Genomic DNA, 27930 nt, shown 5'->3' with positions numbered 1-27930 from the left:
CTCTAGATCTAAAAGGAAACTTGACGTGAATCCTTTCCTCAAGATAAAGCCTTGAATAGCCTGCCGAAGCGGAAGCTTGGAGCAGAGTCCTTGAGGCCTAACTTTAGGTCTGCTTTCTTTTAACGTTAGTAAGCTTTCAGGTCACCAGGACCTGGCGTGGGCACCCTATTCCCTGCAAGAACACCTAGTACCAGCAGGCTCCACTAGGAAGCTTGGAGCAGAGTCCGTGAGGCCTAACTTTAGGTCTGCTTTCTTTTAACGTTAGTAAGCTTTCAGGTCACCAGGACCTCGCGAAGGCACGTATTCCCTGCAAGAACACCGAGTACCGGCAGGCTCCCCTGGGCTGCTAAGAAACATCCAGGCCCGGAAACCTTTCCCAGTCACTCTTTGTATGCTGAATGTAGGGCAACACACTGCACTTTTCCTTGGTAGACCTAGGTATCCTCAGCACTCCAACAGCTCCAGGAAATCTGTTCTCTTACATCCTACATATCATGCAAATCTGCCTCATTGCCCTAGGCTGAGCGGCACTGAGAAAGCAAAACTGCTTCGCACTCCTTCTACAGAGTCATACCTTAAGACCCCATACTTACTGGAGAAAGTCATCTTGCGTTCCAGCTGTAAACAAAGCACAGTTTTCCTCTAACACTGCAGGGTTTTACAAGAAGCAAAGCCCCGATAGCTTACCTAGAGCGTTCCTTTGGAGAGGCCGTTTGCTACTCGGCGAAGTCCGTGCCACGAAAACGTTATTCAAGGAAGGGACCAGTGTGTAGCTAGAGTGTATATTTACTTGGAAGAAATCACAAGGAGGTAGGCCACGTGTTCGCTGGAAACGGGGACTGATGGCACTGGCACAGGCCTTGCTTTCCCATTTTGAATGCTCCATTCATGCTGCCTTGAAATTCCCTAAATAACAGTTTTAGGACGGGTCTCTAGTCATTGTACGCAGGGCTCTGGGAAGGGAACGAGTGTTCTCTATATCAACAGGGTGCTTTCATAGCCTGGGTGGGAGCTCCTCCTGAGACGCTCTAGATCTAAAAGGAAACTTGACGTGAGTCCTTTCCTCAAGGTAAAGCCCTGAATAGCCTGCCGAAGCGGAAGCTTGGAGCAGAGTCCTTGAAGCATTAGCTTTAGAGCTGTTTTCTTTTAAGGTTAGTAAGCTTTCAGTACACCGAGGACCTCAAGTGGGGACCCTTTTCCTTGCAAGAACACCTAGTGCCAGCAGCCTCCACTAGGCTGCTAAGAAACATCCAGGCCCGGAAACCTTTCCCAGTCACTCTGTGTATGCTGAGTGTAGGGCAACACACTGCACTCTTCCTTGGGAGACCTAGGTTTCCTCAACACTCCAACAGCTCCAGGAAATCTGTTCTCTTACCTCCTAGGTGTCATGCAAATCTGCCTCATTGCCCTAGGCTGAGCGGCTCTGAGAAACCAAAACTGCTTCCCATTCTTTCTACAGAGTCATACCTTAAGACCCCATACTTACAGGAGAAAGTCAGCTTGCGTTCCTGCTGTAAACAAAGCACAGTTCTTCCTCTTACACTGCAGGGTTTTACAAGAAGCAAAGCCACGATAGCTTACCTAGAGCGTTCCTAGAGAGAGGCAGTTGGCTACACAGCGAACGCCGTGCCAAGAAAACTTTATTCAGGCAAGGGACCAGTGTGTAGCTATATGTTTATTTACTTGGAAGAAATCACAAGGAGGTAGGCCGCTTGTTCGCTGGAAACGGGGCCTGATGGCACAGGCCTTTCTTTCCCATTTTGAATGCTCCATTCATGCTGCCTTGAAATTCCCTAAATAACAGTTTTAGGACGGGTCTCTAGTCACTGTAGGCAGGGCTCTGGGAAGGGAACGAGTGTGCTCTATATCAACAGGGTGCTTTCATAGCCTGGGTAGGAGCTCCACCTGAGACGCTCTAGAGCTAAAAGGAAACTTGACGTAAGTCCTTTCCTCAAGGTAAAGCCTTGAATAGCCTGCCGAAGCGGAAGCTTGGAGCAGAGTCCTTGAAGCATTAGCTTTAGAGCTGTTTTCTTTTAAGGTTAGTAAGCTTTCAGTACACCGAGGACCTCAAGTGGGGACCCTTTTCCTTGCAAGAACACCTAGTGCCAGCAGCCTCCACTAGGCTGCTAAGAAACATCCAGGCCCGGAAAACTTTCCCAGTCACTCTGTGTATGCTGAGTGTAGGGCAACACACTGCACTCTTCCTTGGGAGACCTAGGTTTCCTCAACACTCCAACAGCTCCAGGAAATCTGTTCTCTTACCTCCTAGGTGTCATGCAAATCTGCCTCATTGCCCTAGGCTGAGCGGCTCTGAGAAACCAAAACTGCTTCCCATTCTTTCTACAGAGTCATACCTTAAGACCCCATACTTACAGGAGAAAGTCAGCTTGCGTTCCTGCTGTAAACAAAGCACAGTTTTTCCTCTTACACTGCAGGTTTTACAAGAAGCAAAGCCACGATAGCTTACCTAGAGCGTTCCTAGAGAGAGGCAGTTGGCTACACAGCGAACGCCGTGCCAAGAAAACTTTATTCAGGCAAGGGACCAGTGTGTAGCTATATGTTTATTTACTTGGAAGAAATCACAAGGAGGTAGGCCGCTTGTTCGCTGGAAACGGGGCCTGATGGCACAGGCCTTTCTTTCCCATTTTGAATGCTCCATTCATGCTGCCTTGAAATTCCCTAAATAACAGTTTTAGGACGGGTCTCTAGTCACTGTAGGCAGGGCTCTGGGAAGGGAACGAGTGTGCTCTATATCAACAGGGTGCTTTCATAGCCTGGGTAGGAGCTCCACCTGAGACGCTCTAGAGCTAAAAGGAAACTTGACGTGAGTCGTTTCCTCAAGGTAAAGACTTGAATATCCTGCCGAAGCGGAAGCTTGGAGCAGAGTCCTTGAAGCATTAGCTTTAGGTCTGTTTTCTTTTAAGGTTAGGAAGCTTTCAGGACACCGAGGACCTCGCGTGGGCCCCCTATTCCTTGCAAGAACACCTAGTACCAGCAGGCTCCACTAGGAAGCTTGGAGCAGAGTCCGTGAGGCCTAACTTTAGGTCTGCTTTCTTTTAGCGTTAGTAAGCTTTCAGGTCACCAGGACCTCGCGAGGGCAGGCACCCTATTCCCTGCAAGAACATCGAGTACCGGCAGGCTCCCCTGGGCTCCTAAGAAACATCCAGGCCCGGAAACCTTTCCGAGTCACTCTGTGTATGCTGAGTGTAGGGCAACACACTGCACTCTTCCTTGGGAGACCTAGGTTTCCTTAGCACTCCAACAGCTCCAGGAAATCTGTTCTCTTACATCCTACATGTCATTCAAATCTGCCTCATTGTCCTAGGCTGAGCGGTACTGAGAAACCAAAACTGCTTCGCACTCCTTCTACAGAGTCTTACCTTAAGACCCCATACTTACAGGAGAAAGTCAGCTTGCGTTCCGGCTGTAACCAAAGCACAGTTCTTCCTCTTACACTGCAGGGTTTTAGAAGAAGCTAAGCCCCGATAGCTTACCTAGAGCGTTCCTTGGGAGAGGCCGTTTGCTACACGGCGAACTCCGTGCCAAGAAAACGTTATTCAGGGAAGGGACCAGTGTGTAGCTAGAGTGTATATTTACTTGGAAGAAATCACAAGGAGGTAGGCCGCGTGTTCGCTGGAAAAGGGGCCTGATGGCACAGGCCTTGCTTTCCCATTTTAAATGCTCCATTCATGCTGCCTTGAAATTCCCTAAATAACAGTTTTAGGACGGGTCTCTAGTCACTGTAGGCAGGGCTCTGGGAAGGGAACGAGTGTTGTCTATATCAACAGGGTGCTTTCATAGCCTGGGTAGGAGCTCCACCTGAGACGCTCTAGAGCTAAAAGGAAACTTGACGTGAGTCCTTTCCTCAAGGTAAAGCCTTGAATAGCCTGCCGAATCGGAAGCTTGGAGCAGAGTTCTTGAGGCCTACTTTAGGTCTGCTTTCTTTTAACGTTAGTAAGCTTTCAGGTCACCAGGACCTGGCGTGGGCACCCTATTCCCTGCAAGAACACCGAGTTCCAGCAGGCTCCAGTAGGCTGCAAAGAAACATCCAGGCCCGGAAACCTTTCCGAGTCACTCTGTGTATGCTGAGTGTAGGGCAACACACTGCACTCTTCCTTGGGAGACCTAGGTTTCCTCAACACTCCAACAGCTCCAGGAAATCTGTTCTCTTACATCCTACATGTCATTCAAATCTGCCTCATTGTCCTAGGCTGAGCGGTACTGAGAAACCAAAACTGCTTCGCACTCCTTCTACAGAGTCTTACCTTAAGACCCCATACTTACAGGAGAAAGTCAGCTTGCGTTCCGGCTGTAACCAAAGCACAGTTCTTCCTCTTACACTGCAGGGTTTTAGAAGAAGCTAAGCCCCGATAGCTTACCTAGAGCGTTCCTTGGGAGAGGCCGTTTGCTACACGGCGAACTCCGTGCCAAGAAAACGTTATTCAGGGAAGGGACCAGTGTGTAGCTAGAGTGTATATTTACTTGGAAGAAATCACAAGGAGGTAGGCCGCGTGTTCGCTGGAAACGGGGCCTGATGGCACAGGCCTTGCTTTCCCATTTTAAATGCTCCATTCATGCTGCCTTGAAATTCCCTAAATAACAGTTTTAGGACGGGTCTCTAGTCACTGTAGGCAGGGCTCTGGGAAGGGAACGAGTGTTGTCTATATCAACAGGGTGCTTTCATAGCCTGGGTAGGAGCTCCACCTGAGACGCTCTAGAGCTAAAAGGAAACTTGACGTGAGTCCTTTCCTCAAGGTAAAGCCTTGAATAGCCTGCCGAATCGGAAGCTTGGAGCAGAGTTCTTGAGGCCTACTTTAGGTCTGCTTTCTTTTAACGTTAGTAAGCTTTCAGGTCACCAGGACCTGGCGTGGGCACCCTATTCCCTGCAAGAACACCGAGTTCCAGCAGGCTCCACTAGGCTGCAAAGAAACATCCAGGCCCGGAAACCTTTCCCAGTCACTCTGTGTATGCTGAGTGTAGGGCAACACACTGCACTCTTCCTTGGGAGACCTAGGTTTCCTCAGCACTCCGACAGCTCCAGGAAATCTGTTCTCTTACATCCTACATGTCATGCAAATCTGCCTCATTGCCCTAGGCTGAGCGGCACTGAGAAACCAAAACTGCTTCGCACTCCTTCTACGGAGTCATACCTTAAGACCCCATACTTACTGGAGAAAGTCATCTTGCGTTCCTGCTGTAAACAATGCACAGTTCTTCCTCTTACACTGCAGGGTTTTACAAGAAGTAAAGCCCCGATAGCTTACCTAGAGCGTTCCTTGAGAGAGGCCGTTTGCTACACGGCGAACTCCGTGCCAAGAAAACGTTGTTCAGGGAAGGGACCAGTGTGTAGCTACAGTGTATATTTACTTGGAAGAAATCACAAGGAGGTAGGCCGCGTGTTCGCTGGAAACGGGGCCTGATGGCACAGGCCTTGCTTTCCCATTTTGAATGCTCCATTCATGCTGCCTTGAAATTCCCTAAATAACAGTTTTAGGACGGGTCTCTAGTCACTGTAGGCAGGGCTCTGGGAAGGGAACGAGTGTTCTCTATATCAACAGGGTGCTTTCATAGCCTGGTTGGGAGCTCCTCCTGAGACGCTCTAGATCTAAAAGGAAACTTGACGTGAATCCTTTCCTCAAGATAAAGCCTTGAATAGCCTGCCGAAGCGGAAGCTTGGAGCAGAGTCCTTGAGGCCTAACTTTAGGTCTGCTTTCTTTTAACGTTAGTAAGCTTTCAGGTCACCAGGACCTGGCGTGGGCACCCTATTCCCTGCAAGAACACCTAGTACCAGCAGGCTCCACTAGGAAGCTTGGAGCAGAGTCCGTGAGGCCTAACTTTAGGTCTGCTTTCTTTTAACGTTAGTAAGCTTTCAGGTCACCAGGACCTGGCGTGGGCACCCTATTCCCTGCAAGAACACCTAGTACCAGCAGGCTCCACTACGAAGTTTGGAGCCGAGTCCGTGAGGCCTAACTTTAGGTCTGCTTTCTTTTAACGTTAGTAAGCTTTCAGGTCACCAGGACCTCGCGAAGGCACGTATTCCCTGCAAGAACACCGAGTACCGGCAGGCTCCCCTGGGCTGCTAAGAAACATCCAGGCCCGGAAACCTTTCCCAGTCACTCTTTGTATGCTGAATGTAGGGCAACACACTGCACTTTTCCTTGGTAGACCTAGGTATCCTCAGCACTCCAACAGCTCCAGGAAATCTGTTCTCTTACATCCTACATATCATGCAAATCTGCCTCATTGCCCTAGGCTGAGCGGCACTGAGAAAGCAAAACTGCTTCGCACTCCTTCTACAGAGTCATACCTTAAGACCCCATACTTACTGGAGAAAGTCATCTTGCGTTCCAGCTGTAAACAAAGCACAGTTTTCCTCTAACACTGCAGGGTTTTACAAGAAGCAAAGCCCCGATAGCTTACCTAGAGCGTTCCTTTGGAGAGGCCGTTTGCTACTCGGCGAAGTCCGTGCCACGAAAACGTTATTCAAGGAAGGGACCAGTGTGTAGCTAGAGTGTATATTTACTTGGAAGAAATCACAAGGAGGTAGGCCACGTGTTCGCTGGAAACGGGGACTGATGGCACTGGCACAGGCCTTGCTTTCCCATTTTGAATGCTCCATTCATGCTGCCTTGAAATTCCCTAAATAACAGTTTTAGGACGGGTCTCTAGTCATTGTACGCAGGGCTCTGGGAAGGGAACGAGTGTTCTCTATATCAACAGGGTGCTTTCATAGCCTGGGTGGGAGCTCCTCCTGAGACGCTCTAGATCTAAAAGGAAACTTGACGTGAGTCCTTTCCTCAAGGTAAAGCCCTGAATAGCCTGCCGAAGCGGAAGCTTGGAGCAGAGTCCTTGAAGCATTAGCTTTAGAGCTGTTTTCTTTTAAGGTTAGTAAGCTTTCAGTACACCGAGGACCTCAAGTGGGGACCCTTTTCCTTGCAAGAACACCTAGTGCCAGCAGCCTCCACTAGGCTGCTAAGAAACATCCAGGCCCGGAAAACTTTCCCAGTCACTCTGTGTATGCTGAGTGTAGGGCAACACACTGCACTCTTCCTTGGGAGACCTAGGTTTCCTCAACACTCCAACAGCTCCAGGAAATCTGTTCTCTTACCTCCTAGGTGTCATGCAAATCTGCCTCATTGCCCTAGGCTGAGCGGCTCTGAGAAACCAAAACTGCTTCCCATTCTTTCTACAGAGTCATACCTTAAGACCCCATACTTACAGGAGAAAGTCAGCTTGCGTTCCTGCTGTAAACAAAGCACAGTTCTTCCTCTTACACTGCAGGGTTTTACAAGAAGCAAAGCCACGATAGCTTACCTAGAGCGTTCCTAGAGAGAGGCAGTTGGCTACACAGCGAACGCCGTGCCAAGAAAACTTTATTCAGGCAAGGGACCAGTGTGTAGCTATATGTTTATTTACTTGGAAGAAATCACAAGGAGGTAGGCCGCTTGTTCGCTGGAAACGGGGCCTGATGGCACAGGCCTTTCTTTCCCATTTTGAATGCTCCATTCATGCTGCCTTGAAATTCCCTAAATAACAGTTTTAGGACGGGTCTCTAGTCACTGTAGGCAGGGCTCTGGGAAGGGAACGAGTGTGCTCTATATCAACAGGGTGCTTTCATAGCCTGGGTAGGAGCTCCACCTGAGACGCTCTAGAGCTAAAAGGAAACTTGACGTAAGTCCTTTCCTCAAGGTAAAGCCTTGAATAGCCTGCCGAAGCGGAAGCTTGGAGCAGAGTCCTTGAAGCATTAGCTTTAGAGCTGTTTTCTTTTAAGGTTAGTAAGCTTTCAGTACACCGAGGACCTCAAGTGGGGACCCTTTTCCTTGCAAGAACACCTAGTGCCAGCAGCCTCCACTAGGCTGCTAAGAAACATCCAGGCCCGGAAAACTTTCCCAGTCACTCTGTGTATGCTGAGTGTAGGGCAACACACTGCACTCTTCCTTGGGAGACCTAGGTTTCCTCAGCACTCCAACAGCTCCAGGAAATCTGTTCTCTTACATCCTACATGTCATTCAAATCTGCCTCATTGTCCTAGGCTGAGCGGTACTGAGAAACCAAAACTGCTTCGCACTCCTTCTACAGAGTCTTACCTTAAGACCCCATACTTACAGGAGAAAGTCAGCTTGCGTTCCGGCTGTAACCAAAGCACAGTTCTTCCTCTTACACTGCAGGGTTTTAGAAGAAGCTAAGCCCCGATAGCTTACCTAGAGCGTTCCTTGGGAGAGGCCGTTTGCTACACGGCGAACTCCGTGCCAAGAAAACGTTATTCAGGGAAGGGACCAGTGTGTAGCTAGAGTGTATATTTACTTGGAAGAAATCACAAGGAGGTAGGCCGCGTGTTCGCTGGAAAAGGGGCCTGATGGCACAGGCCTTGCTTTCCCATTTTAAATGCTCCATTCATGCTGCCTTGAAATTCCCTAAATAACAGTTTTAGGACGGGTCTCTAGTCACTGTAGGCAGGGCTCTGGGAAGGGAACGAGTGTTGTCTATATCAACAGGGTGCTTTCATAGCCTGGGTAGGAGCTCCACCTGAGACGCTCTAGAGCTAAAAGGAAACTTGACGTGAGTCCTTTCCTCAAGGTAAAGCCTTGAATAGCCTGCCGAATCGGAAGCTTGGAGCAGAGTTCTTGAGGCCTACTTTAGGTCTGCTTTCTTTTAACGTTAGTAAGCTTTCAGGTCACCAGGACCTGGCGTGGGCACCCTATTCCCTGCAAGAACACCGAGTTCCAGCAGGCTCCACTAGGCTGCAAAGAAACATCCAGGCCCGGAAACCTTTCCCAGTCACTCTGTGTATGCTGAGTGTAGGGCAACACACTGCACTCTTCCTTGGGAGACCTAGGTTTCCTCAGCACTCCGACAGCTCCAGGAAATCTGTTCTCTTACATCCTACATGTCATGCAAATCTGCCTCATTGCCCTAGGCTGAGCGGCACTGAGAAACCAAAACTGCTTCGCACTCCTTCTACGGAGTCATACCTTAAGACCCCATACTTACTGGAGAAAGTCATCTTGCGTTCCTGCTGTAAACAATGCACAGTTCTTCCTCTTACACTGCAGGGTTTTACAAGAAGTAAAGCCCCGATAGCTTACCTAGAGCGTTCCTTGAGAGAGGCCGTTTGCTACACGGCGAACTCCGTGCCAAGAAAACGTTGTTCAAGGAAGGGACCAGTGTGTAGCTACAGTGTATATTTACTTGGAAGAAATCACAAGGAGGTAGGCCGCGTGTTCGCTGGAAACGGGGCCTGATGGCACAGGCCTTGCTTTCCCAATTTGAATGCTCCATTCATGCTGCCTTGAAATTCCCTAAATAACAGTTTTAGGACGGGTCTCTAGTCACTGTAGGCAGGGCTCTGGGAAGGGAACGAGTGTTCTCTATATCAACAGGGTGCTTTCATAGCCTGGTTGGGAGCTCCTCCTGAGACGCTCTAGATCTAAAAGGAAACTTGACGTGAATCCTTTCCTCAAGATAAAGCCTTGAATAGCCTGCCGAAGCGGAAGCTTGGAGCAGAGTCCTTGAGGCCTAACTTTAGGTCTGCTTTCTTTTAACGTTAGTAAGCTTTCAGGTCACCAGGACCTGGCGTGGGCACCCTATTCCCTGCAAGAACACCTAGTACCAGCAGGCTCCACTAGGAAGCTTGGAGCAGAGTCCGTGAGGCCTAACTTTAGGTCTGCTTTCTTTTAACGTTAGTAAGCTTTCAGGTCACCAGGACCTCGCGAAGGCACGTATTCCCTGCAAGAACACCGAGTACCGGCAGGCTCCCCTGGGCTGCTAAGAAACATCCAGGCCCGGAAACCTTTCCCAGTCACTCTTTGTATGCTGAATGTAGGGCAACACACTGCACTTTTCCTTGGTAGACCTAGGTATCCTCAGCACTCCAACAGCTCCAGGAAATCTGTTCTCTTACATCCTACATATCATGCAAATCTGCCTCATTGCCCTAGGCTGAGCGGCACTGAGAAAGCAAAACTGCTTCGCACTCCTTCTACAGAGTCATACCTTAAGACCCCATACTTACTGGAGAAAGTCATCTTGCGTTCCAGCTGTAAACAAAGCACAGTTTTCCGCTAACACTGCAGGGTTTTACAAGAAGCAAAGCCCCGATAGCTTACCTAGAGCGTTCCTTTGGAGAGGCCGTTTGCTACTCGGCGAAGTCCGTGCCACGAAAACGTTATTCAAGGAAGGGACCAGTGTGTAGCTAGAGTGTATATTTACTTGGAAGAAATCACAAGGAGGTAGGCCACGTGTTCGCTGGAAACGGGGACTGATGGCACTGGCACAGGCCTTGCTTTCCCATTTTGAATGCTCCATTCATGCTGCCTTGAAATTCCCTAAATAACAGTTTTAGGACGGGTCTCTAGTCATTGTACGCAGGGCTCTGGGAAGGGAACGAGTGTTCTCTATATCAACAGGGTGCTTTCATAGCCTGGGTGGGAGCTCCTCCTGAGACGCTCTAGATCTAAAAGGAAACTTGACGTGAGTCCTTTCCTCAAGGTAAAGCCCTGAATAGCCTGCCGAAGCGGAAGCTTGGAGCAGAGTCCTTGAAGCATTAGCTTTAGAGCTGTTTTCTTTTAAGGTTAGTAAGCTTTCAGGACACCGAGGACCTCAAGTGGGGACCCTTTTCCTTGCAAGAACACCTAGTGCCAGCAGCCTCCACTAGGCTGCTAAGAAACATCCAGGCCCGGAAAACTTTCCCAGTCACTCTGTGTATGCTGAGTGTAGGGCAACACACTGCACTCTTCCTTGGGAGACCTAGGTTTCCTCAACACTCCAACAGCTCCAGGAAATCTGTTCTCTTACCTCCTAGGTGTCATGCAAATCTGCCTCATTGCCCTAGGCTGAGCGGCTCTGAGAAACCAAAACTGCTTCCCATTCTTTCTACAGAGTCATACCTTCAGACCCCATACTTACAGGAGAAAGTCAGCTTGCGTTCCTGCTGTAAACAAAGCACAGTTCTTCCTCTTACACTGCAGGGTTTTACAAGAAGCAAAGCCACGATAGCTTACCTAGAGCGTTCCTAGAGAGAGGCAGTTGGCTACACAGCGAACGCCGTGCCAAGAAAACTTTATTCAGGCAAGGGACCAGTGTGTAGCTATATGTTTATTTACTTGGAAGAAATCACAAGGAGGTAGGCCGCTTGTTCGCTGGAAACGGGGCCTGATGGCACAGGCCTTTCTTTCCCATTTTGAATGCTCCATTCATGCTGCCTTGAAATTCCCTAAATAACAGTTTTAGGACGGGTCTCTAGTCACTGTAGGCAGGGCTCTGGGAAGGGAACGAGTGTGCTCTATATCAACAGGGTGCTTTCATAGCCTGGGTAGGAGCTCCACCTGAGACGCTCTAGAGCTAAAAGGAAACTTGACGTAAGTCCTTTCCTCAAGGTAAAGCCTTGAATAGCCTGCCGAAGCGGAAGCTTGGAGCAGAGTCCTTGAAGCATTAGCTTTAGAGCTGTTTTCTTTTAAGGTTAGTAAGCTTTCAGTACACCGAGGACCTCAAGTGGGGACCCTTTTCCTTGCAAGAACACCTAGTGCCAGCAGCCTCCACTAGGCTGCTAAGAAACATCCAGGCCCGGAAAACTTTCCCAGTCACTCTGTGTATGCTGAGTGTAGGGCAACACACTGCACTCTTCCTTGGGAGACCTAGGTTTCCTCAACACTCCAACAGCTCCAGGAAATCTGTTCTCTTACCTCCTAGGTGTCATGCAAATCTGCCTCATTGCCCTAGGCTGAGCGGCTCTGAGAAACCAAAACTGCTTCCCATTCTTTCTACAGAGTCATACCTTAAGACCCCATACTTACAGGAGAAAGTCAGCTTGCGTTCCTGCTGTAAACAAAGCACAGTTTTTCCTCTTACACTGCAGGTTTTACAAGAAGCAAAGCCACGATAGCTTACCTAGAGCGTTCCTAGAGAGAGGCAGTTGGCTACACAGCGAACGCCGTGCCAAGAAAACTTTATTCAGGCAAGGGACCAGTGTGTAGCTATATGTTTATTTACTTGGAAGAAATCACAAGGAGGTAGGCCGCTTGTTCGCTGGAAACGGGGCCTGATGGCACAGGCCTTTCTTTCCCATTTTGAATGCTCCATTCATGCTGCCTTGAAATTCCCTAAATAACAGTTTTAGGACGGGTCTCTAGTCACTGTAGGCAGGGCTCTGGGAAGGGAACGAGTGTGCTCTATATCAACAGGGTGCTTTCATAGCCTGGGTAGGAGCTCCACCTGAGACGCTCTAGAGCTAAAAGGAAACTTGACGTGAGTCGTTTCCTCAAGGTAAAGACTTGAATATCCTGCCGAAGCGGAAGCTTGGAGCAGAGTCCTTGAAGCATTAGCTTTAGGTCTGTTTTCTTTTAAGGTTAGGAAGCTTTCAGGACACCGAGGACCTCGCGTGGGCCCCCTATTCCTTGCAAGAACACCTAGTACCAGCAGGCTCCACTAGGAAGCTTGGAGCAGAGTCCGTGAGGCCTAACTTTAGGTCTGCTTTCTTTTAGCGTTAGTAAGCTTTCAGGTCACCAGGACCTCGCGAGGGCAGGCACCCTATTCCCTGCAAGAACATCGAGTACCGGCAGGCTCCCCTGGGCTCCTAAGAAACATCCAGGCCCGGAAACCTTTCCGAGTCACTCTGTGTATGCTGAGTGTAGGGCAACACACTGCACTCTTCCTTGGGAGACCTAGGTTTCCTCAGCACTCCAACAGCTCCAGGAAATCTGTTCTCTTACATCCTACATGTCATTCAAATCTGCCTCATTGTCCTAGGCTGAGCGGTACTGAGAAACCAAAACTGCTTCGCACTCCTTCTACAGAGTCTTACCTTAAGACCCCATACTTACAGGAGAAAGTCAGCTTGCGTTCCGGCTGTAACCAAAGCACAGTTCTTCCTCTTACACTGCAGGGTTTTAGAAGAAGCTAAGCCCCGATAGCTTACCTAGAGCGTTCCTTGGGAGAGGCCGTTTGCTACACGGCGAACTCCGTGCCAAGAAAACGTTATTCAGGGAAGGGACCAGTGTGTAGCTAGAGTGTATATTTACTTGGAAGAAATCACAAGGAGGTAGGCCGCGTGTTCGCTGGAAAAGGGGCCTGATGGCACAGGCCTTGCTTTCCCATTTTAAATGCTCCATTCATGCTGCCTTGAAATTCCCTAAATAACAGTTTTAGGACGGGTCTCTAGTCACTGTAGGCAGGGCTCTGGGAAGGGAACGAGTGTTGTCTATATCAACAGGGTGCTTTCATAGCCTGGGTAGGAGCTCCACCTGAGACGCTCTAGAGCTAAAAGGAAACTTGACGTGAGTCCTTTCCTCAAGGTAAAGCCTTGAATAGCCTGCCGAATCGGAAGCTTGGAGCAGAGTTCTTGAGGCCTACTTTAGGTCTGCTTTCTTTTAACGTTAGTAAGCTTTCAGGTCACCAGGACCTGGCGTGGGCACCCTATTCCCTGCAAGAACACCGAGTTCCAGCAGGCTCCAGTAGGCTGCAAAGAAACATCCAGGCCCGGACACCTTTCCGAGTCACTCTGTGTATGCTGAGTGTAGGGCAACACACTGCACTCTTCCTTGGGAGACCTAGGTTTCCTCAGCACTCCAACAGCTCCAGGAAATCTGTTCTCTTACATCCTACATGTCATTCAAATCTGCCTCATTGTCCTAGGCTGAGCGGTACTGAGAAACCAAAACTGCTTCGCACTCCTTCTACAGAGTCTTACCTTAAGACCCCATACTTACAGGAGAAAGTCAGCTTGCGTTCCGGCTGTAACCAAAGCACAGTTCTTCCTCTTACACTGCAGGGTTTTAGAAGAAGCTAAGCCCCGATAGCTTACCTAGAGCGTTCCTTGGGAGAGGCCGTTTGCTACACGGCGAACTCCGTGCCAAGAAAACGTTATTCAGGGAAGGGACCAGTGTGTAGCTAGAGTGTATATTTACTTGGAAGAAATCACAAGGAGGTAGGCCGCGTGTTCGCTGGAAACGGGGCCTGATGGCACAGGCCTTGCTTTCCCATTTTAAATGCTCCATTCATGCTGCCTTGAAATTCCCTAAATAACAGTTTTAGGACGGGTCTCTAGTCACTGTAGGCAGGGCTCTGGGAAGGGAACGAGTGTTGTCTATATCAACAGGGTGCTTTCATAGCCTGGGTAGGAGCTCCACCTGAGACGCTCTAGAGCTAAAAGGAAACTTGACGTGAGTCCTTTCCTCAAGGTAAAGCCTTGAATAGCCTGCCGAATCGGAAGCTTGGAGCAGAGTTCTTGAGGCCTACTTTAGGTCTGCTTTCTTTTAACGTTAGTAAGCTTTCAGGTCACCAGGACCTGGCGTGGGCACCCTATTCCCTGCAAGAACACCGAGTTCCAGCAGGCTCCACTAGGCTGCAAAGAAACATCCAGGCCCGGAAACATTTCCGAGGCACTCTCTGTATGCTGAGTGTAGGGCAACACACTGCACTCTTCCTTGGGAGACCTAGGTTTCCTCAGCACTCCGACAGCTCCAGGAAATCTGTTCTCTTACATCCTACATGTCATGCAAATCTGCCTCATTGCCCTAGGCTGAGCGGCACTGAGAAACCAAAACTGCTTCGCACTCCTTCTACGGAGTCATACCTTAAGACCCCATACTTACTGGAGAAAGTCATCTTGCGTTCCTGCTGTAAACAATGCACAGTTCTTCCTCTTACACTGCAGGGTTTTACAAGAAGTAAAGCCCCGATAGCTTACCTAGAGCGTTCCTTGAGAGAGGCCGTTTGCTACACGGCGAACTCCGTGCCAAGAAAACGTTGTTCAGGGAAGGGACCAGTGTGTAGCTACAGTGTATATTTACTTGGAAGAAATCACAAGGAGGTAGGCCGCGTGTTCGCTGGAAACGGGGCCTGATGGCACAGGCCTTGCTTTCCCATTTTGAATGCTCCATTCATGCTGCCTTGAAATTCCCTAAATAACAGTTTTAGGACGGGTCTCTAGTCACTGTAGGCAGGGCTCTGGGAAGGGAACGAGTGTTCTCTATATCAACAGGGTGCTTTCATAGCCTGGTTGGGAGCTCCTCCTGAGACGCTCTAGATCTAAAAGGAAACTTGACGTGAATCCTTTCCTCAAGATAAAGCCTTGAATAGCCTGCCGAAGCGGAAGCTTGGAGCAGAGTCCTTGAGGCCTAACTTTAGGTCTGCTTTCTTTTAACGTTAGTAAGCTTTCAGGTCACCAGGACCTGGCGTGGGCACCCTATTCCCTGCAAGAACACCTAGTACCAGCAGGCTCCACTAGGAAGCTTGGAGCAGAGTCCGTGAGGCCTAACTTTAGGTCTGCTTTCTTTTAACTTTAGTAAGCTTTCAGGTCACCAGGACCTGGCGTGGGCACCCTATTCCCTGCAAGAACACCTAGTACCAGCAGGCTCCACTACGAAGTTTGGAGCCGAGTCCGTGAGGCCTAACTTTAGGTCTGCTTTCTTTTAACGTTAGTAAGCTTTCAGGTCACCAGGACCTCGCGAAGGCACGTATTCCCTGCAAGAACACCGAGTACCGGCAGGCTCCCCTGGGCTGCTAAGAAACATCCAGGCCCGGAAACCTTTCCCAGTCACTCTTTGTATGCTGAATGTAGGGCAACACACTGCACTTTTCCTTGGTAGACCTAGGTATCCTCAGCACTCCAACAGCTCCAGGAAATCTGTTCTCTTACATCCTACATATCATGCAAATCTGCCTCATTGCCCTAGGCTGAGCGGCACTGAGAAAGCAAAACTGCTTCGCACTCCTTCTACAGAGTCATACCTTAAGACCCCATACTTACTGGAGAAAGTCATCTTGCGTTCCAGCTGTAAACAAAGCACAGTTTTCCTCTAACACTGCAGGGTTTTACAAGAAGCAAAGCCCCGATAGCTTACCTAGAGCGTTCCTTTGGAGAGGCCGTTTGCTACTCGGCGAAGTCCGTGCCACGAAAACGTTATTCAAGGAAGGGACCAGTGTGTAGCTAGAGTGTATATTTACTTGGAAGAAATCACAAGGAGGTAGGCCACGTGTTCGCTGGAAACGGGGACTGATGGCACTGGCACAGGCCTTGCTTTCCCATTTTGAATGCTCCATTCATGCTGCCTTGAAATTCCCTAAATAACAGTTTTAGGACGGGTCTCTAGTCATTGTACGCAGGGCTCTGGGAAGGGAACGAGTGTTCTCTATATCAACAGGGTGCTTTCATAGCCTGGGTGGGAGCTCCTCCTGAGACGCTCTAGATCTAAAAGGAAACTTGACGTGAGTCCTTTCCTCAAGGTAAAGCCCGGAATAGCCTGCCGAAGCGGAAGCTTGGAGCAGAGTCCTTGAAGCATTAGCTTTAGAGCTGTTTTCTTTTAAGGTTAGTAAGCTTTCAGTACACCGAGGACCTCAAGTGGGGACCCTTTTCCTTGCAAGAACACCTAGTGCCAGCAGCCTCCACTAGGCTGCTAAGAAACATCCAGGCCCGGAAAACTTTCCCAGTCACTCTGTGTATGCTGAGTGTAGGGCAACACACTGCACTCTTCCTTGGGAGACCTAGGTTTCCTCAACACTCCAACAGCTCCAGGAAATCTGTTCTCTTACCTCCTAGGTGTCATGCAAATCTGCCTCATTGCCCTAGGCTGAGCGGCTCTGAGAAACCAAAACTGCTTCCCATTCTTTCTACAGAGTCATACCTTAAGACCCCATACTTACAGGCGAAAGTCAGCTTGCGTTCCTGCTGTAAACAAAGCACAGTTCTTCCTCTTACACTGCAGGGTTTTACAAGAAGCAAAGCCACGATAGCTTACCTAGAGCGTTCCTAGAGAGAGGCAGTTGGCTACACAGCGAACGCCGTGCCAAGAAAACTTTATTCAGGCAAGGGACCAGTGTGTAGCTATATGTTTATTTACTTGGAAGAAATCACAAGGAGGTAGGCCGCTTGTTCGCTGGAAACGGGGCCTGATGGCACAGGCCTTTCTTTCCCATTTTGAATGCTCCATTCATGCTGCCTTGAAATTCCCTAAATAACAGTTTTAGGACTGGTCTCTAGTCACTGTAGGCAGGGCTCTGGGAAGGGAACGAGTGTGCTCTATATCAACAGGGTGCTTTCATAGCCTGGGTAGGAGCTCCACCTGAGACGCTCTAGATCTAAAAGGAAACTTGACGTGAGTCCTTTCCTCAAGATAAAGCCCTGAATAGCCTGCCGAAGCGGAAGCTTGGAGCAGAGTCCTTGAAGCATTAGCTTTAGAGCTGTTTTCTTTTAAGGTTAGTAAGCTTTCAGTACACCGAGGACCTCAAGTGGGGACCCTTTTCCTTGCAAGAACACCTAGTGCCAGCAGCCTCCACTAGGCTGCTAAGAAACATCCAGGCCCGGAAAACTTTCCCAGTCACTCTGTGTATGCTGAGTGTAGGGCAACACACTGCACTCTTCCTTGGGAGACCTAGGTTTCCTCAACACTCCAACAGCTCCAGGAAATCTGTTCTCTTACCTCCTAGGTGTCATGCAAATCTGCCTCATTGCCCTAGGCTGAGCGGCTCTGAGAAACCAAAACTGCTTCCCATTCTTTCTACAGAGTCATACATTAAGACCCCATACTTACAGGAGAAAGTCAGCTTGCGTTCCTGCTGTAAACAAAGCACAGTTCTTCCTCTTACACTGCAGGGTTTTACAAGAAGCAAAGCCACGATAGCTTACCTAGAGCGTTCCTAGAGAGAGGCAGTTGGCTACACAGCGAACGCCGTGCCAAGAAAACTTTATTCAGGCAAGGGACCAGTGTGTAGCTATATGTTTATTTACTTGGAAGAAATCACAAGGAGGTAGGCCGCTTGTTCGCTGGAAACGGGGCCTGATGGCACAGGCCTTTCTTTCCCATTTTGAATGCTCCATTCATGCTGCCTTGAAATTCCCTAAATAACAGTTTTAGGACGGGTCTCTAGTCACTGTAGGCAGGGCTCTGGGAAGGGAACGAGTGTGCTCTATATCAACAGGGTGCTTTCATAGCCTGGGTAGGAGCTCCACCTGAGACGCTCTAGAGGTAAAAGGAAACTTGACGTAAGTCCTTTCCTCAAGGTAAAGCCTTGAATAGCCTGCCGAAGCGGAAGCTTGGAGCAGAGTCCTTGAAGCATTAGCTTTAGGTCTGTTTTCTTTTAAGGTTAGGAAGCTTTCAGGACACCGAGGACCTCGCGTGGGCCCCCTATTCCTTGCAAGAACACCTAGTACCAGCAGGCTCCACTAGGAAGCTTGGAGCAGAGTCCGTGAGGCCTAACTTTAGGTCTGCTTTCTTTTAGCGTTAGTAAGCTTTCAGGTCACCAGGACCTCGCGAGGGCAGGCACCCTATTCCCTGCAAGAACATCGAGTACCGGCAGGCTCCCCTGGGCTCCTAAGAAACATCCAGGCCCGGAAACCTTTCCGAGTCACTCTGTGTATGCTGAGTGTAGGGCAACACACTGCACTCTTCCTTGGGAGACCTAGGTTTCCTCAGCACTCCAACAGCTCCAGGAAATCTGTTCTCTTACATCCTACATGTCATTCAAATCTGCCTCATTGTCCTAGGCTGAGCGGTACTGAGAAACCAAAACTGCTTCGCACTCCTTCTACAGAGTCTTACCTTAAGACCCCATACTTACAGGAGAAAGTCAGCTTGCGTTCCGGCTGTAACCAAAGCACAGTTCTTCCTCTTACACTGCAGGGTTTTAGAAGAAGCTAAGCCCCGATAGCTTACCTAGAGCGTTCCTTGGGAGAGGCCGTTTGCTACACGGCGAACTCCGTGCCAAGAAAACGTTATTCAGGGAAGGGACCAGTGTGTAGCTAGAGTGTATATTTACTTGGAAGAAATCACAAGGAGGTAGGCCGCGTGTTCGCTGGAAAAGGGGCCTGATGGCACAGGCCTTGCTTTCCCATTTTAAATGCTCCATTCATGCTGCCTTGAAATTCCCTAAATAACAGTTTTAGGACGGGTCTCTAGTCACTGTAGGCAGGGCTCTGGGAAGGGAACGAGTGTTGTCTATATCAACAGGGTGCTTTCATAGCCTGGGTAGGAGCTCCACCTGAGACGCTCTAGAGCTAAAAGGAAACTTGACGTGAGTCCTTTCCTCAAGGTAAAGCCTTGAATAGCCTGCCGAATCGGAAGCTTGGAGCAGAGTTCTTGAGGCCTACTTTAGGTCTGCTTTCTTTTAACGTTAGTAAGCTTTCAGGTCACCAGGACCTGGCGTGGGCACCCTATTCCCTGCAAGAACACCGAGTTCCAGCAGGCTCCAGTAGGCTGCAAAGAAACATCCAGGCCCGGACACCTTTCCGAGTCACTCTGTGTATGCTGAGTGTAGGGCAACACACTGCACTCTTCCTTGGGAGACCTAGGTTTCCTCAGCACTCCAACAGCTCCAGGAAATCTGTTCTCTTACATCCTACATGTCATTCAAATCTGCCTCATTGTCCTAGGCTGAGCGGTACTGAGAAACCAAAACTGCTTCGCACTCCTTCTACAGAGTCTTACCTTAAGACCCCATACTTACAGGAGAAAGTCAGCTTGCGTTCCGGCTGTAACCAAAGCACAGTTCTTCCTCTTACACTGCAGGGTTTTAGAAGAAGCTAAGCCCCGATAGCTTACCTAGAGCGTTCCTTGGGAGAGGCCGTTTGCTACACGGCGAACTCCGTGCCAAGAAAACGTTATTCAGGGAAGGGACCAGTGTGTAGCTAGAGTGTATATTTACTTGGAAGAAATCACAAGGAGGTAGGCCGCGTGTTCGCTGGAAAAGGGGCCTGATGGCACAGGCCTTGCTTTCCCATTTTAAATGCTCCATTCATGCTGCCTTGAAATTCCCTAAATAACAGTTTTAGGACGGGTCTCTAGTCACTGTAGGCAGGGCTCTGGGAAGGGAACGAGTGTTGTCTATATCAACAGGGTGCTTTCATAGCCTGGGTAGGAGCTCCACCTGAGACGCTCTAGAGCTAAAAGGAAACTTGACGTGAGTCCTTTCCTCAAGGTAAAGCCTTGAATAGCCTGCCGAATCGGAAGCTTGGAGCAGAGTTCTTGAGGCCTACTTTAGGTCTGCTTTCTTTTAACGTTAGTAAGCTTTCAGGTCACCAGGACCTGGCGTGGGCACCCTATTCCCTGCAAGAACACCGAGTTCCAGCAGGCTCCACTAGGCTGCAAAGAAACATCCAGGCCCGGAAACCTTTCCCAGTCACTCTGTGTATGCTGAGTGTAGGGCAACACACTGCACTCTTCCTTGGGAGACCTAGGTTTCCTCAGCACTCCGACAGCTCCAGGAAATCTGTTCTCTTACATCCTACATGTCATGCAAATCTGCCTCATTGCCCTAGGCTGAGCGGCACTGAGAAACCAAAACTGCTTCGCACTCCTTCTACGGAGTCATACCTTAAGACCCCATACTTACTGGAGAAAGTCATCTTGCGTTCCTGCTGTAAACAATGCACAGTTCTTCCTCTTACACTGCAGGGTTTTACAAGAAGTAAAGCCCCGATAGCTTACCTAGAGCGTTCCTTGAGAGAGGCCGTTTGCTACACGGCGAACTCCGTGCCAAGAAAACGTTGTTCAGGGAAGGGACCAGTGTGTAGCTACAGTGTATATTTACTTGGAAGAAATCACAAGGAGGTAGGCCGCGTGTTCGCTGGAAACGGGGCCTGATGGCACAGGCCTTGCTTTCCCATTTTGAATGCTCCATTCATGCTGCCTTGAAATTCCCTAAATAACAGTTTTAGGACGGGTCTCTAGTCACTGTAGGCAGGGCTCTGGGAAGGGAACGAGTGTTCTCTATATCAACAGGGTGCTTTCATAGCCTGGTTGGGAGCTCCTCCTGAGACGCTCTAGATCTAAAAGGAAACTTGACGTGAATCCTTTCCTCAAGATAAAGCCTTGAATAGCCTGCCGAAGCGGAAGCTTGGAGCAGAGTCCTTGAGGCCTAACTTTAGGTCTGCTTTCTTTTAACGTTAGTAAGCTTTCAGGTCACCAGGACCTGGCGTGGGCACCCTATTCCCTGCAAGAACACCTAGTACCAGCAGGCTCCACTAGGAAGCTTGGAGCAGAGTCCGTGAGGCCTAACTTTAGGTCTGCTTTCTTTTAACGTTAGTAAGCTTTCAGGTCACCAGGACCTGGCGTGGGCACCCTATTCCCTGCAAGAACACCTAGTACCAGCAGGCTCCACTACGAAGTTTGGAGCAGAGTCCGTGAGGCCTAACTTTAGGTCTGCTTTCTTTTAACGTTAGTAAGCTTTCAGGTCACCAGGACCTCGCGAAGGCACGTATTCCCTGCAAGAACACCGAGTACCGGCAGGCTCCCCTGGGCTGCTAAGAAACATCCAGGCCCGGAAACCTTTCCCAGTCACTCTTTGTATGCTGAATGTAGGGCAACACACTGCACTTTTCCTTGGTAGACCTAGGTATCCTCAGCACTCCAACAGCTCCAGGAAATCTGTTCTCTTACATCCTACATATCATGCAAATCTGCCTCATTGCCCTAGGCTGAGCGGCACTGAGAAAGCAAAACTGCTTCGCACTCCTTCTACAGAGTCATACCTTAAGACCCCATACTTACTGGAGAAAGTCATCTTGCGTTCCAGCTGTAAACAAAGCACAGTTTTCCTCTAACACTGCAGGGTTTTACAAGAAGCAAAGCCCCGATAGCTTACCTAGAGCGTTCCTTTGGAGAGGCCGTTTGCTACTCGGCGAAGTCCGTGCCACGAAAACGTTATTCAAGGAAGGGACCAGTGTGTAGCTAGAGTGTATATTTACTTGGAAGAAATCACAAGGAGGTAGGCCACGTGTTCGCTGGAAACGGGGACTGATGGCACTGGCACAGGCCTTGCTTTCCCATTTTGAATGCTCCATTCATGCTGCCTTGAAATTCCCTAAATAACAGTTTTAGGACGGGTCTCTAGTCATTGTACGCAGGGCTCTGGGAAGGGAACGAGTGTTCTCTATATCAACAGGGTGCTTTCATAGCCTGGGTGGGAGCTCCTCCTGAGACGCTCTAGATCTAAAAGGAAACTTGACGTGAGTCCTTTCCTCAAGGTAAAGCCCTGAATAGCCTGCCGAAGCGGAAGCTTGGAGCAGAGTCCTTGAAGCATTAGCTTTAGAGCTGTTTTCTTTTAAGGTTAGTAAGCTTTCAGTACACCGAGGACCTCAAGTGGGGACCCTTTTCCTTGCAAGAACACCTAGTGCCAGCAGCCTCCACTAGGCTGCTAAGAAACATCCAGGCCCGGAAAACTTTCCCAGTCACTCTGTGTATGCTGAGTGTAGGGCAACACACTGCACTCTTCCTTGGGAGACCTAGGTTTCCTCAACACTCCAACAGCTCCAGGAAATCTGTTCTCTTACCTCCTAGGTGTCATGCAAATCTGCCTCATTGCCCTAGGCTGAGCGGCTCTGAGAAACCAAAACTGCTTCCCATTCTTTCTACAGAGTCATACCTTAAGACCCCATACTTACAGGAGAAAGTCAGCTTGCGTTCCTGCTGTAAACAAAGCACAGTTCTTCCTCTTACACTGCAGGGTTTTACAAGAAGCAAAGCCACGATAGCTTACCTAGAGCGTTCCTAGAGAGAGGCAGTTGGCTACACAGCGAACGCCGTGCCAAGAAAACTTTATTCAGGCAAGGGACCAGTGTGTAGCTATATGTTTATTTACTTGGAAGAAATCACAAGGAGGTAGGCCGCTTGTTCGCTGGAAACGGGGCCTGATGGCACAGGCCTTTCTTTCCCATTTTGAATGCTCCATTCATGCTGCCTTGAAATTCCCTAAATAACAGTTTTAGGACGGGTCTCTAGTCACTGTAGGCAGGGCTCTGGGAAGGGAACGAGTGTGCTCTATATCAACAGGGTGCTTTCATAGCCTGGGTAGGAGCTCCACCTGAGACGCTCTAGAGCTAAAAGGAAACTTGACGTAAGTCCTTTCCTCAAGGTAAAGCCTTGAATAGCCTGCCGAAGCGGAAGCTTGGAGCAGAGTCCTTGAAGCATTAGCTTTAGAGCTGTTTTCTTTTAAGGTTAGTAAGCTTTCAGTACACCGAGGACCTCAAGTGGGGACCCTTTTCCTTGCAAGAACACCTAGTGCCAGCAGCCTCCACTAGGCTGCTAAGAAACATCCAGGCCCGGAAAACTTTCCCAGTCACTCTGTGTATGCTGAGTGTAGGGCAACACACTGCACTCTTCCTTGGGAGACCTAGGTTTCCTCAACACTCCAACAGCTCCAGGAAATCTGTTCTCTTACCTCCTAGGTGTCATGCAAATCTGCCTCATTGCCCTAGGCTGAGCGGCTCTGAGAAACCAAAACTGCTTCCCATTCTTTCTACAGAGTCATACCTTAAGACCCCATACTTACAGGAGAAAGTCAGCTTGCGTTCCTGCTGTAAACAAAGCACAGTTTTTCCTCTTACACTGCAGGTTTTACAAGAAGCAAAGCCACGATAGCTTACCTAGAGCGTTCCTAGAGAGAGGCAGTTGGCTACACAGCGAACGCCGTGCCAAGAAAACTTTATTCAGGCAAGGGACCAGTGTGTAGCTATATGTTTATTTACTTGGAAGAAATCACAAGGAGGTAGGCCGCTTGTTCGCTGGAAACGGGGCCTGATGGCACAGGCCTTTCTTTCCCATTTTGAATGCTCCATTCATGCTGCCTTGAAATTCCCTAAATAACAGTTTTAGGACGGGTCTCTAGTCACTGTAGGCAGGGCTCTGGGAAGGGAACGAGTGTGCTCTATATCAACAGGGTGCTTTCATAGCCTGGGTAGGAGCTCCACCTGAGACGCTCTAGAGCTAAAAGGAAACTTGACGTGAGTCGTTTCCTCAAGGTAAAGCCTTGAATATCCTGCCGAAGCGGAAGCTTGGAGCAGAGTCCTTGAAGCATTAGCTTTAGGTCTGTTTTCTTTTAAGGTTAGGAAGCTTTCAGGACACCGAGGACCTCGCGTGGGCCCCCTATTCCTTGCAAGAACACCTAGTACCAGCAGGCTCCACTAGGAAGCTTGGAGCAGAGTCCGTGAGGCCTAACTTTAGGTCTGCTTTCTTTTAGCGTTAGTAAGCTTTCAGGTCACCAGGACCTCGCGAGGGCAGGCACCCTATTCCCTGCAAGAACATCGAGTACCGGCAGGCTCCCCTGGGCTCCTAAGAAACATCCAGGCCCGGACACCTTTCCGAGTCACTCTGTGTATGCTGAGTGTAGGGCAACACACTGCACTCTTCCTTGGGAGACCTAGGTTTCCTCAGCACTCCAACAGCTCCAGGAAATCTGTTCTCTTACATCCTACATGTCATTCAAATCTGCCTCATTGTCCTAGGCTGAGCGGTACTGAGAAACCAAAACTGCTTCGCACTCCTTCTACAGAGTCTTACCTTAAGACCCCATACTTACAGGAGAAAGTCAGCTTGCGTTCCGGCTGTAACCAAAGCACAGTTCTTCCTCTTACACTGCAGGGTTTTAGAAGAAGCTAAGCCCCGATAGCTTACCTAGAGCGTTCCTTGGGAGAGGCCGTTTGCTACACGGCGAACTCCGTGCCAAGAAAACGTTATTCAGGGAAGGGACCAGTGTGTAGCTAGAGTGTATATTTACTTGGAAGAAATCACAAGGAGGTAGGCCGCGTGTTCGCTGGAAAAGGGGCCTGATGGCACAGGCCTTGCTTTCCCATTTTAAATGCTCCATTCATGCTGCCTTGAAATTCCCTAAATAACAGTTTTAGGACGGGTCTCTAGTCACTGTAGGCAGGGCTCTGGGAAGGGAACGAGTGTTGTCTATATCAACAGGGTGCTTTCATAGCCTGGGTAGGAGCTCCACCTGAGACGCTCTAGAGCTAAAAGGAAACTTGACGTGAGTCCTTTCCTCAAGGTAAAGCCTTGAATAGCCTGCCGAATCGGAAGCTTGGAGCAGAGTTCTTGAGGCCTACTTTAGGTCTGCTTTCTTTTAACGTTAGTAAGCTTTCAGGTCACCAGGACCTGGCGTGGGCACCCTATTCCCTGCAAGAACACCGAGTTCCAGCAGGCTCCAGTAGGCTGCAAAGAAACATCCAGGCCCGGAAACCTTTCCGAGTCACTCTGTGTATGCTGAGTGTAGGGCAACACACTGCACTCTTCCTTGGGAGACCTAGGTTTCCTCAGCACTCCAACAGCTCCAGGAAATCTGTTCTCTTACATCCTACATGTCATTCAAATCTGCCTCATTGTCCTAGGCTGAGCGGTACTGAGAAACCAAAACTGCTTCGCACTCCTTCTACAGAGTCTTACCTTAAGACCCCATACTTACAGGAGAAAGTCAGCTTGCGTTCCGGCTGTAACCAAAGCACAGTTCTTCCTCTTACACTGCAGGGTTTTAGAAGAAGCTAAGCCCCGATAGCTTACCTAGAGCGTTCCTTGGGAGAGGCCGTTTGCTACACGGCGAACTCCGTGCCAAGAAAACGTTATTCAGGGAAGGGACCAGTGTGTAGCTAGAGTGTATATTTACTTGGAAGAAATCACAAGGAGGTAGGCCGCTTGTTCGCTGGAAACGGGGCCTGATGGCACAGGCCTTTCTTTCCCATTTTGAATGCTCCATTCATGCTGCCTTGAAATTCCCTAAATAACAGTTTTAGGACGGGTCTCTAGTCACTGTAGGCAGGGCTCTGGGAAGGGAACGAGTGTGCTCTATATCAACAGGGTGCTTTCATAGCCTGGGTAGGAGCTCCACCTGAGACGCTCTAGAGCTAAAAGGAAACTTGACGTAAGTCCTTTCCTCAAGGTAAAGCCTTGAATAGCCTGCCGAAGCGGAAGCTTGGAGCAGAGTCCTTGAAGCATTAGCTTTAGAGCTGTTTTCTTTTAAGGTTAGTAAGCTTTCAGTACACCGAGGACCTCAAGTGGGGACCCTTTTCCTTGCAAGAACACCTAGTGCCAGCAGCCTCCACTAGGCTGCTAAGAAACATCCAGGCCCGGAAAACTTTCCCAGTCACTCTGTGTATGCTGAGTGTAGGGCAACACACTGCACTCTTCCTTGGGAGACCTAGGTTTCCTCAACACTCCAACAGCTCCAGGAAATCTGTTCTCTTACCTCCTAGGTGTCATGCAAATCTGCCTCATTGCCCTAGGCTGAGCGGCTCTGAGAAACCAAAACTGCTTCCCATTCTTTCTACAGAGTCATACCTTAAGACCCCATACTTACAGGAGAAAGTCAGCTTGCGTTCCTGCTGTAAACAAAGCACAGTTTTTCCTCTTACACTGCAGGTTTTACAAGAAGCAAAGCCACGATAGCTTACCTAGAGCGTTCCTAGAGAGAGGCAGTTGGCTACACAGCGAACGCCGTGCCAAGAAAACTTTATTCAGGCAAGGGACCAGTGTGTAGCTATATGTTTATTTACTTGGAAGAAATCACAAGGAGGTAGGCCGCTTGTTCGCTGGAAACGGGGCCTGATGGCACAGGCCTTTCTTTCCCATTTTGAATGCTCCATTCATGCTGCCTTGAAATTCCCTAAATAACAGTTTTAGGACGGGTCTCTAGTCACTGTAGGCAGGGCTCTGGGAAGGGAACGAGTGTGCTCTATATCAACAGGGTGCTTTCATAGCCTGGGTAGGAGCTCCACCTGAGACGCTCTAGAGCTAAAAGGAAACTTGACGTGAGTCGTTTCCTCAAGGTAAAGCCTTGAATATCCTGCCGAAGCGGAAGCTTGGAGCAGAGTCCTTGAAGCATTAGCTTTAGGTCTGTTTTCTTTTAAGGTTAGGAAGCTTTCAGGACACCGAGGACCTCGCGTGGGCCCCCTATTCCTTGCAAGAACACCTAGTACCAGCAGGCTCCACTAGGAAGCTTGGAGCAGAGTCCGTGAGGCCTAACTTTAGGTCTGCTTTCTTTTAGCGTTAGTAAGCTTTCAGGTCACCAGGACCTCGCGAGGGCAGGCACCCTATTCCCTGCAAGAACATCGAGTACCGGCAGGCTCCCCTGGGCTCCTAAGAAACATCCAGGCCCGGAAACCTTTCCGAGTCACTCTGTGTATGCTGAGTGTAGGGCAACACACTGCACTCTTCCTTGGGAGACCTAGGTTTCCTCAGCACTCCAACAGCTCCAGGAAATCTGTTCTCTTACATCCTACATGTCATTCAAATCTGCCTCATTGTCCTAGGCTGAGCGGTACTGAGAAACCAAAACTGCTTCGCACTCCTTCTACAGAGTCTTACCTTAAGACCCCATACTTACAGGAGAAAGTCAGCTTGCGTTCCGGCTGTAACCAAAGCACAGTTCTTCCTCTTACACTGCAGGGTTTTAGAAGAAGCTAAGCCCCGATAGCTTACCTAGAGCGTTCCTTGGGAGAGGCCGTTTGCTACACGGCGAACTCCGTGCCAAGAAAACGTTATTCAGGGAAGGGACCAGTGTGTAGCTAGAGTGTATATTTACTTGGAAGAAATCACAAGGAGGTAGGCCGCGTGTTCGCTGGAAAAGGGGCCTGATGGCACAGGCCTTGCTTTCCCATTTTAAATGCTCCATTCATGCTGCCTTGAAATTCCCTAAATAACAGTTTTAGGACGGGTCTCTAGTCACTGTAGGCAGGGCTCTGGGAAGGGAACGAGTGTTGTCTATATCAACAGGGTGCTTTCATAGCCTGGGTAGGAGCTCCACCTGAGACGCTCTAGAGCTAAAAGGAAACTTGACGTGAGTCCTTTCCTCAAGGTAAAGCCTTGAATAGCCTGCCGAATCGGAAGCTTGGAGCAGAGTTCTTGAGGCCTACTTTAGGTCTGCTTTCTTTTAACGTTAGTAAGCTTTCAGGTCACCAGGACCTGGCGTGGGCACCCTATTCCCTGCAAGAACACCGAGTTCCAGCAGGCTCCAGTAGGCTGCAAAGAAACATCCAGGCCCGGAAACCTTTCCGAGTCACTCTGTGTATGCTGAGTGTAGGGCAACACACTGCACTCTTCCTTGGGAGACCTAGGTTTCCTCAGCACTCCAACAGCTCCAGGAAATCTGTTCTCTTACATCCTACATGTCATTCAAATCTGCCTCATTGTCCTAGGCTGAGCGGTACTGAGAAACCAAAACTGCTTCGCA

Source organism: Balaenoptera acutorostrata, chromosome 10 (assembly GCF_949987535.1).
Source record: "Balaenoptera acutorostrata chromosome 10, mBalAcu1.1, whole genome shotgun sequence".
Lineage (NCBI taxonomy): Eukaryota > Metazoa > Chordata > Mammalia > Artiodactyla > Balaenopteridae > Balaenoptera > Balaenoptera acutorostrata.
Note: the sequence above shows the minus strand (reverse complement) of the source record.